Source organism: Crocodylus porosus, unplaced genomic scaffold (assembly GCF_001723895.1).
Source record: "Crocodylus porosus isolate Cpor-Errol unplaced genomic scaffold, CroPor_comp1, whole genome shotgun sequence".
In the NCBI taxonomy this organism is placed as follows: Eukaryota; Metazoa; Chordata; order Crocodylia; family Crocodylidae; genus Crocodylus; species Crocodylus porosus.
The window spans coordinates 92,651,365-92,662,184 of record NW_017728947.1 but is presented as its reverse complement, the minus strand read 5'-3'; the positions used below and the strand labels follow the sequence as shown (position 1 = coordinate 92,662,184).

Below are 10,820 nucleotides of genomic sequence, written 5' to 3'. Positions count from 1 at the left end.
CCTTTTTGCATACAGCAGAGTGCACTGCTGGGAGCAGACGGATGGTTGGGGCGTGTGCTGCTGGGGCATGTGGAGCAGCTGCAGGCGTCACTTGTCTTAAGTATGCTTGGGTGCTGGTCCCAGGCAGGAGTAGGAGTGATTATTTTCTCTTGGCACAGAGACTGGCACCCTTGGAAATGTCTCATGGCATCCCACAGTTCTACAACATCCAAATGAGAATCACTGGATTACACCCAGCGTTGGATCAGGCACTACAGCAACTCTCATTTGTTTTCATGTGAGTTCTACATGCATATCAGAGGATACCCCTTGATCCATAATTCAGCTCAAATTGATTTTCCAACTTATTAAGAATCTAGTTATACCCCCAGATAATATACTTAAATCAATGGGAGCTGCACCTAAGTATTTGAGAGCAGAATTGGGATCTAATTCTTAACAACCAATAGAACCATAATGTTCAGAAGGAAAATTATGACCTTGTGTGAACTTCTACAAAACACAGATCACAGATTTTCGTCATGTGGGTCCTGCATCAAGACCATAACTTTAGGTTGAGCCAGGGCGTGGTTTTTAGACAGACATTCTTTGGCCAATTAAATATAAAAGGTTAACTTCGCAGGTTAAAAAAAAAGTTCCTTTATTTCTAGTTTGAATTTATCTACCTTCAGCTCCTAGCCACTGGTTCCCGTTATGCCTTGAACTGTTCCATTAAAGAACCTTTATCTTCTCCCCATGCTGGTATTTATTAAATGTGATAGGGTTTTGAGAAGCCAGTATTTTGTGGATTTGTTAGATAGCCTACTATTCTTTTATTTGTCATTTTTCTATAAATAGAGCCATGTCTCTGCAACCCTTCTACAAAGGTCACCTTATAATGTTTTCCTGTCTCTTATATTAAAAAGCAATGCTTTTCAGATGACATTCCAACTTCAAGTCATGCATATGAGCATGATGAGAGTTTGCTTTAGACCAAAATGAAATGGCTGCAAATAGGATTGCTATCTAATTGCTGAAGAGCATAACATCCATTGTCAAAAAGGGCACTTCATCAAACAAAATCTGGATGTATGAATACAAGAGTGTCTCCAAATAGTTGTTTCATGCTAAAAATATAGCACATTTATTAAAAATATATATTTATAAACATTGGTATGAACAGACACAGATGTCAAGCAAAAGAGAAAGAAAAATAATCATGTAAGTTATTTCTCCCAACATGTCATCATTTTCAGGCAGATCTTGCTCAATGGAATTGTTTTTCCGTGATTGCACCATATGGTCCTTCTAAATAAAAAGCTTGTCAGCTTCAGTGTAAACAAAATTAAAGTCAGGGAGGAAAAAAGGAATTGTTTGACCTAATAGACAAAAAATCTGTGCTATGCAGCTATCTTTGAGTTAGATCTTTGAGAGTATATAGTATACATTTGTAACTGTACATAGCGTACAGTCTCTTTCTATTGTGTGACACTATATATCCCAGTTGGATTTCTTCAAGCTGAAACTTACGTAATTGTAGTCATTTCCCCCCAAACCAAAACCAGAAATGAATAGGGCCAGGACAGAAGAGTAAACTTGCTACTGTGTGGAAAATTCTTGTTAAATTAATTGTGCTTCAGCTTTTGCCGCCCACAGACAGTGCTTTTATGATGTGTTAATGTAGTACAGAGTCAATTCTGATTAAACAGCATGTCAATAACCTGCCATTTTTGTTGTCACCTTTCACAGTTGTTTTGTCTGTTCTCTTTGTATGTCAAAGTTCACAATGTTGTGTAAATATACACGAAAATGATCACAACGAGGTTCAGAATGGTCCCAATAATCCCAAGCATTGCCAGAATGCTTTCTTCTTTGCTCTCCTTTTCTTGATTGCCTTTATCTTCTTCATTTCCACTAGTGATTACCATCTTGGTGGACAGTTTCTTTATTCTCTGCCTCAGGCAAACCTAGAATTAAAAAGACAAGCATTAATGGAGGTTATTAGTTTCAATCATGTATTAATATTGGATCCAGTGGTGCAATCCTGATACCATCATACTTTACATGTTGGGCATGTTTAAAAGTAGGATAACTAAATAGTTAAGAAATGCTTTATTATATGGTTAACAAGCCCTAAAACTCGGTAAGCTACATGTAGGACTTCTATACCTTCTACTCATGTGTTTATAACTATGTATTACATATACAACTTATATCTGTAATGTGCAAAAATGTCTATCTTTTTATGCTTTATATAACATTGATAAATGTACCATTAATATAAAGCCTGCTTCATGACCCAGACAAAACACCCACCAAGGTCAATGAGATCTTTGCTGACATTAAGCAAGACAGAACCCCATGAAACGATGGTGACAGTCTGTTTAGACTATACTGTCATACAACAAGAGGTAAGTGAAATAAAACTAAGCCGACCTTGTTTCTTTTTATAGGAAAAGCAACAGGACAAAGACATTTTGTTTCCTGACTAAAAGGAAGACAACAATGACCTTCCAATAAATAATTCAGAATAAAAGTAGAGCCAAAATAACACCCATCTTTGCTTTTATCATCTTCATTCTTACTGCACGGCAAAAAGTTACGAATGATGTAGTCAGCTGAAAAGTATTGATCCCTCCAGCACGGAGGAACCTGCCACTTTCCAAGAAGCAGTCTCAGAAACTATGAAGTTTTTACTGAGGACATTCTTCAGCTTGTGCCAATTACACTGTTATAGCTAATGGCTCTGGGTGTACTGCATAAGCCAGAAGTTTCCTACAAAACTGGAAAGGGCAGTTTTGTTTCTAACAGGAAACTGACCTGCCAAGAACGGGTTCAGGTTATACCCTGCAATATACACCCAAGTTATACTCAAGCAGCAGGCTGAATTCTGTCGTTCCTGCCACAGAAGCAGGTCATGATGTTGTGGAGATGCACATACAGCATCTTTGGTCAGAACGGAAGGGAGAACACGTGAGGCACTAACAGATACAACCGTTTGTCACATGATTGGCCACTGAAAGTGCTCTGACAGAAATGTATGGCTGCAGAACACTTTAAAATGCCCAATTATGTGACAATCTGAACCCTCACTGAATTCAGATGAAGACTCTCCAAAGCAAAATGCCTTCATTAATGTCTGTCTGAGAAGGGCTGGGCTGATGCAGCCTAGCTTCGCTTCATGAGCTGTCTTCAGGATGGAAGGAGGGGAAGGGAATGGAGTGAGTTTAGTCTGTCGGTTTCCCAGACAGTGCTGGAGGATAGGGTGGGTGGATTGGAGCCTCCCACCCCAAAGATTGGGGGAAGGGGGGCTCCAATCCACAGCCACCCGCTTTCCTCTCCAACTCCAACCTGGCTGGAGAAACCCGACTGAACTCACTCCCCTGCCTTCCTCCCTCCCATCCTGAGAGAGCACAGTTGCTTGGAGAGGGGGATGAGGATACAGAACAAAGGCTGCAGACATGCAGCCTCTTTCCCCCAGTGAAGTCCAAAGGAGAGCTCAATCACGCAACCTCCTAATGGATCAATGAACGTCTTTTGGATTGGGAGGGTCAGTTTAACGCATGACGCTTTCTGTGAAACATTGTGAGTTAAACTGGGGAGCTGCTCATAATGTAGATCAGCTCTTCTCTGTCTCTTTTCCACTCCTACCCATTCCCAGATATGATCTTTAAGGGCAGAGTCTTTACAGCACATGCAGCCACCAGAACAGGGGCTTAGGGGACAGCTATGTTGTCAGGTCAGCTGACTGGGGCATCATATGACCGAAAGAGGAGTCATGCCTGAGCTAACTAAGCTCTAAGCTTGAGCCAGTCAAGGAGGGCAAGCCGAGACTTGCAGAGTGTGGAGCTCCTAACAGCAGCATGGTGGGGCCCCTGAGTAACAGTAAAGTGACTACCATGTAAGTTGTGTGGTGCTCCCCCTCTCTCTCTTTGTCCTGGGTGAGTATAATGTCTCCATGGATGGGGAGTGACAAGCCACAATTTTGGTGATGAAGGCAGGATTTTCATTTGTGTTGGTGCATGGAGCCACAGTCTACATGACACAGAGCAGTAAAAAAATTCTAATATTATAAAAGTCTTAGTCTGTCTGTCTGTCCATAACACTTTATTTGCACTCTGATTGGTTGTCTGAAACAACAAATCAGAGTGCTCCTGTAGCATTCTGGACAGGGAACGATGGCAGTGGCATGGCCCCCATGATGGTAGGAACAGAGTGGGGATGAGGCCAGCACCACTGGCCTCTCCCCCTGCCCCCTCCCTGCTCCCTTCAGGTGGTGGCGGTGGAGCAGCCTTGCACAGGGCCACATGCGGAGGGCTGAGGGGGGCGAACGAGGCCAGAGGCAGAGTGGCAACAGTGCGGGGTGCTGAGTGGCAGTGCCCCATCTCCACCCATCCCCCCATCATTCTTGAAGGGCAATGGACTAGTAAATTTATATTACTATATATGCACAAAACAGATTTCCTACAAGCACCCAGTTAGGCCCATGGTGATGCAGTAATCACCATAGAAAAGTTGTCAAGAGAAATCAGTGTGGCAAAATTATACTAAGGTGCATGCAATGCAATCACTGTAGAAATACAGCAGGGGAAAGTGCAGGAGGGGAAAGCTGCCATGTTATTTTCCAGCCTAGTGTAACTATCCTGCAGCCTGCACTGAAGGAATTTTGTCGGCAGAGGGAGCTCAAGTGTGGACAGGCCAAAAAAGAAAACAAAAAAGAGAGAGAAATGGCCACTCAAATAGGCCATATTGGTGAATTTGATGAAAACCAAGACTTGGGTAGTGTATCTTGAACATTTCAAACAGTGTCCTGCAACTCAGTTTCAGAAGGATGATGGTTTGTAACCTTGCTGATGGTGACGGACTCCAGATCACATGACGTACTACGGGCCCTTTGCTCTCCAACCTTGCCAGGGCAGGCTGCCTATGTAAAAATTACTGCAACAATGACAGAATATTTCTCCCCTACCCCATCCATAATAGTAGAACACTACCAGTTCCCCCAATGAACTCAGAGGATATGGAGAGTCAATAACACAGTTTGCCACTACTTTACTTTAAAAAAGGTGTCATAGAATCATATAATAGAATCATAGAAGTCGGGTCAGAAGGGACCTTGTAGATCTTCAAGTCTGACCCCCTGCCTGGGCAGGAGAAAAAAATGGACTCAAATGAGTCCAGCTAGGTAGGCATCAAGCCTCTTCTTAAAGACCCCCAGGGTAGGAGTCAGCACCACTTCCCTTGGAAGTCAGTTCCAGCTCCTAGCTGCCCTGACTGTGAAGTAGTTCTTGCAGATGTCTAATCTAAACCTACTCTCCAATAATTGGTGTCCATTGTTTCTTGTTATGCCAGGGGGTGCTAGGGGAAACAGTGTCTCCCCTAAACCCTTCTGGTCCCCCCAGTGAGTTTATAGACGGTCACCAGGTCCCCCCTCAGCCTTCTCTTGTGTCAGAGCTCCTCTGTCAGTTTGAAGTGCTGAGCAGTGCCCTACAAGATCAGTTTGTTTCAGGGTTGCACAATGACCAAATCTGAAAGAAGTTATTCACTGTGCCAACTCCTGCATTTAAAAAGGCCATAGAAAGGTTGCCATGGAGATGCAGCATAAGAGATGGCAGGTAAAAGATGGCACTGGGGAGATGCTCTTAATTGAAGGCATCCCTATCAGAATGGTATGAACAGCCCTTGATACAGATACCTTTGGAGAAAAACTTTGTGCTTCTGAAGACTTATACTGGGGGAAAGGTGGTCCCGGAAGGGGTACACCTTAATTACAACTTAATTACATGGACAGTCCATTAATTTATCTTTGCATGTGATTAAAGGAAATTATCCAACACTTGTTTGGCAGATCTTGGCTTGAAAAGATGAAGGTAAATTGGAATGAGGTCAAGTCAGTCAGGAAGGCACTTCTACACCTTAAAGAAATACTGAAGAGAACAACAAAGTTCTGTGCTGCATGTCAGCAAATTCAGCAAGATCATGGCCCTGCTTATCTGAAACCCTGGTCATGGCCTCAGACTCTATGGGCACATATTCATGTTGATTTTGCAGGGCCAAGAGAAGGCCAGTTATTTTTAGTAGTAGCCAATGCACACTCTAAATGGACAGACATTTTTAAAAATATCCTCTTTTACAGATACCCAAGCTATCTAGCATCTTCATGCCTTAGTCACTTTGGACTACCAATGCAGCTGGTGACAGATAGTAGACCTCAGTTCTGTTTGGAGGAGTTTCAGAAGTTCCTGGTTTCCAGTATAATTCAACATATACAATCTGTTCCTTATCTTCCTGCTACAAATGGACTGGCTGAACATTTTTCACAAACTCTCAAGCTTGCTTTATAAACCAATCAGTCTACTGTAAGTCTCCAGAACAAATTGGACAGCTTCTTACTTCTTTGTTGTAACACACCATCCATGGTGGTTACAGATAGAGGAATCACCTGCTGTTCTTTTCTTGAAAAGACCTTTCTGTATTTGTTGCATCTTTTATGCCCTGAAGTTGCCTCATGTACTCAAATCCCAAGCTAGACAAATTGATCAACAGCACATGTCTTACCATTGCTCATTCCAAGTAGGAGACTTCATCAGGGCTTGTAGTTACTCTGGTAGAGTAAAATAAAATGGGTATTTGTGGAACTCACTAAATGCATGAGGCCTTTTTAATTTATCCTGCAACTCTATGATGGTACTTCATGGAAACAACATATAGAACAGTCATAACCATGATATATATTCAAGAGTCTGTGGATTCTCCATTTGGATCTCCAGTTCCCCCAGTTAAGTTTCCTCCAATTACAAGTTGTGATTGTGATGAAGTACCAAAGAAATGATTCCTTACCACTAGCTGCTGCTGTGGTACAGAGAAACACTACTTTGTCCTAACATACTCTAAGACGTTATGAAAACCTGTGCTATGCCGAACCTCTAAATTGTCTACGTAGTGAGTTGCAAGAAGGAGTTGAATATTCTCACACAGTTCAAGAATATGTGGTTGGTCACTTACACCAATTCAAGAATATGTGGTTGGGCAGTCAGGCCACCTAATGTTATGATCTAAAAATTTAGCAATTTTAGGGTGTGGTGGAGGAATGTGATGTATTGTTCATTTGCCATTATATACGGTACTGTTTCTTTAAAAGCTGTTACACTCTGTGTCCCCTCAGGCACTGTGGTATTGTACAGACATTCAGTTCCTTCTGAGAGACTTGCTGATTTCCCAGGAGAAACCATGAGTGTACGGATGTTCAGACTTTTTCTTCCAGAATAAAAAGGCCATTCCAGGAGAAAAATAAGCTAGGTAACAATCAGGGTTAAAGCACTCCCACCAGGAGTTTCTCTTGTGACAGCAAATGTCTTGTCTATTCCATGCTTTTCTTGGAAGAGAACATAGTCCTCCAGAATCTCTTTCTTTCCCATGCATTCCCAGAAGCAGAACACACCCCCTTCACAATCTCCACATTGTGCTGCAAGGAAACAAGCTGTTCACGAGCAGCCTGGACCAGCCAATCAGGGCTGTCTAATGTACTGCTGCTGTCTGAAGCCAGGCAGACTAAGGGAGCTTGAAAAATATGCTGAGATGTGTGCACTGGGTCTCCCCCCTTTTGTCCCCCCTGGGCTGTACAGTGTCAGTGCCACAACATCTCTGTTCATCAGGGCCTCAGCATTTGAATGCTTATACTATGGCTCTAGGTAAGTTTCTTTACTAGGAGAACAAACCTAGGAGAATTATCCCAGATTATTTGCAATGTTTTCTTTTCCACCAGCCTAAGTTTTCTTTCAGTTTTGGATTCCTGGTTAAAATAATACAGTTACCAGTCACGTAAACTGTGTAATGCTCTCTCTCTCCTGGAATAGTCTAATCTCCCCAACTTTGTGGGGCCACAAGTTGTAATACACACAAGACAATGATGAAGTAGGAATATTCATGGTTTTTATGCAGCTCTCTACAGTGAACATGGCACAGCAGAGGGTGTATAAAGACCATGGACCGCCAATTGAATGTGACTTCAAATTAGAGAGACCTGAAGTCTTGTCCATACTCCTATAGCAGCTGCTACCAGAGCATGAATAAATCCATGCATTTCTGGCAGCTCTACGTGGCTTCATTGCAGAAGCTGTGCTGCAGAGCAAAAAGGCACCAGCTGCTGGAAGGACCAGTACAACTGGCAGAAGGTGCAGGAGTGTCTACATAAACCTATGCCAGCTGCCAGACAGTGGTAGAAGCCTTGCTCCCTTCAACAAAGGGACACAATGGCTGGCAGAAAAGAAGGTTCTGCTGCTGCAGAGGAGATCGGGTGGGAATGCACTAAAGTTTGCCAAAAGAACTTGAAATCTGTTGGCAAAACTTTATCTTGTAGACTAGGCTTTTTGGTACAGACAGTGGGGGGGTTTGCCTGCCTCTGTAGCGGATGGCATGGCCCTCTACCAGGGATCTCTTTAGCATAGATTAATAACCTTTTAGAGAAGTAGGATGTTGGCTGTTGTGGTTCCCCTGCTTTACCTGTGGCAGGTCAGGGTGTTATGTCTTGTATCAGGGTTGATGATAGTTTTGAAGAGTTTAGATTATGGATTTGTATTTGATAATTTGCATATGGATGATCCTGCCTCAGGCAGGGGTTTAGACTAGATGACCTCTGGAGGTCCCTTCCAGTCCTACTTCTCTATGATTCTATAATTCTATGACCAGGTGGCAGAAAGAAAAAAGGGGAAAAAGGCCTAAAAGCTAAGAGAACCTTTATAGGACAGAGAAAGCTGGACTGGCAGGATGGAGGAAGGTCTGGGAGCACTTCCATCTGCTATTTGTATTTGTGTGAGACTTTTCATAGTATAGTCCAGCAAATACATTCCTAATGACTTTCCCTAAGAGGCTGAGCTTTGCCAGTGCCTGAGTAGGTGTACAAGGTTAGAGTTCAGAAGAAAATAGCTCTAATTCCATGCACAACTGCAGGAGTGGAGATGGGAGCCTGCCTCTGAATTCAAATTTGAATTGGCAGATACCCACCAGTTTTGACTCTGGTGTTTTCCTTTTCCACCAAACCACATAGGGATACTAAGTCACAGTGTGTATCTGTAGCAAGCACAAGACACCAGACACTACACATGAACTTTGGCCTAACAGTGCCTGCCCTAGAACAGAAGAGCATCTCAGATGTCCGCTATGTACAGCACATCTGAGAAACTGCTATAACCCACAATGTGCTGGCATACCCAGGCCCTGGCCCTTAACAGTCTCAGTAGAATCTTTACTAGAACCTTTTATGTTAATCTTTCATATTCACAATTTCCCATCATTATGTACTCATTATATCTTCATATTACTAGTATCACATTACACCACAAGCATACATACTTTACCATTCCCAGATATATCATCACACCTCTAAACTATCTAAGCATTTAGTTGTCTTCTCAAATGTTTCCAAAATGAAAATATTCTCCCTATAACAATACGGAAAATATTTTTTCACACCAGAAAATCCATTGCAAGGCTTTGCTCAAAAATATTATAGTAATAAAAAAATAAGAACACATAATAAAATCAAATGATACTGAAATAGAAACCAAGGCTCAGAACACAGACATGTCACTTTGCTTGAGCTGTGGACAAAAGTTCTGCAAAATTACTGCCCAATTTGAGTTTATTCCTTCAGAGTATTATGGACCTCTGCCATGATGTTTTAGATTTACAGAAATATGGGACTTGAAGAGACATGGTGGGAAATCATTTCCAGGCCCCTGTAACTGCAAACAAACCATGTAACAGACTTTTGTCCAAAGGGCCCATAAAAGCATCCAACCTGGTCCTTCACACACATTATGCCCACAAAGCACATGGTAAAACCAAAATCTGCTATGCCACAGACAGATAGGAGTAGGGACAATGGCTCCACGAATTCCAAGTGAAAATAAAGGCACATTGTGACTTGTAGGTCCAAGTCTAGCAAGTACCATCAGCTCCTCATTTTCAGAAATTTACTAACTTCAAAACTAAAATAAATATGGTGTCTAGAAGTCTTGGAACTACTGCTGGAAGAATCCTGAGACAAAGCACTGTTGCTTGGCACTTCCTGGGTGAAGTGTTAATCATCTACAATGAGATGCTGAGTACCTTCAAATCCTGGTGATCTCAGGGAAACCTGCCACACAGCCCATTTACAGAGGTGTCACTCGCATCAGTTTGTATGCTGCTAAAATTGCACTGGAGCCTAAAGCACTGCCTTAAGATGAAGGCAGCTCCTGAAGAGGTGAAGTCTGGTTACAGGTTGCAGCAGGATTGAGCCCAGTAAGTGCCTGTAGTTCCCACAACAGGCTGACACAAGGTGTGGTTTCGAAACCTGGTTCTCAGTGTTACCAGCTGGGGGAGCAGTTTTCCCCAGCTCCCAGTACTTACACAGCACCTATAGGAAAAAATCCTTACCAGCTAGGCAGCCTTGGTTGCTGGCCACAACTGTCACCATGCAGTATAAGTTGGCTTATGGGCGGCTCAAGGTAGGCTGCTCATGCTCAGGGCAAATGGCATGGGTTTTAACTTCCATGGGCATCATTATGCTGCCCCTCTTCTGCCATGGTTGAGTAACTACCACTGGCCACCTGGTATAATGCTAGCAAACCATAGCTGCATTTGGGACTACCCAGTAAGGATGGACTGTCAAGTCCCAAATGTCACAAATGAGTGAGGCAAGGATGAGCCGTGTAGCTCCCTGTGCCCTCAGGGACCATGACCCCAGGGAGATGGGAGTTCAAGAAGAGTGGTTGCTTCTCAAGGAAACGATCCTCAGTGCACAAGCTAAATCTATTCCAACACGGAGGAAAGGCAGCAAGAAGGCACAGCAGCCCCCC

At 42.9% G+C, this 10,820-nt stretch overlaps 1 long non-coding RNA gene across 1 annotated transcript in view; it reads right to left on the bottom strand.

The window, feature by feature from the left end:
* Positions 1–1,093: 1,093 nt before the first annotated feature.
* The window catches only part of LOC109321729, a 57,481-nt gene continuing 47,754 nt past the window's right edge, over positions 1,094–10,820 (bottom strand). The window contains exon 3 of the long non-coding RNA XR_002104154.1: positions 1,094–1,946. This is a non-coding gene — a long non-coding RNA (uncharacterized LOC109321729). The remainder of the gene's footprint in view (positions 1,947–10,820) is intronic.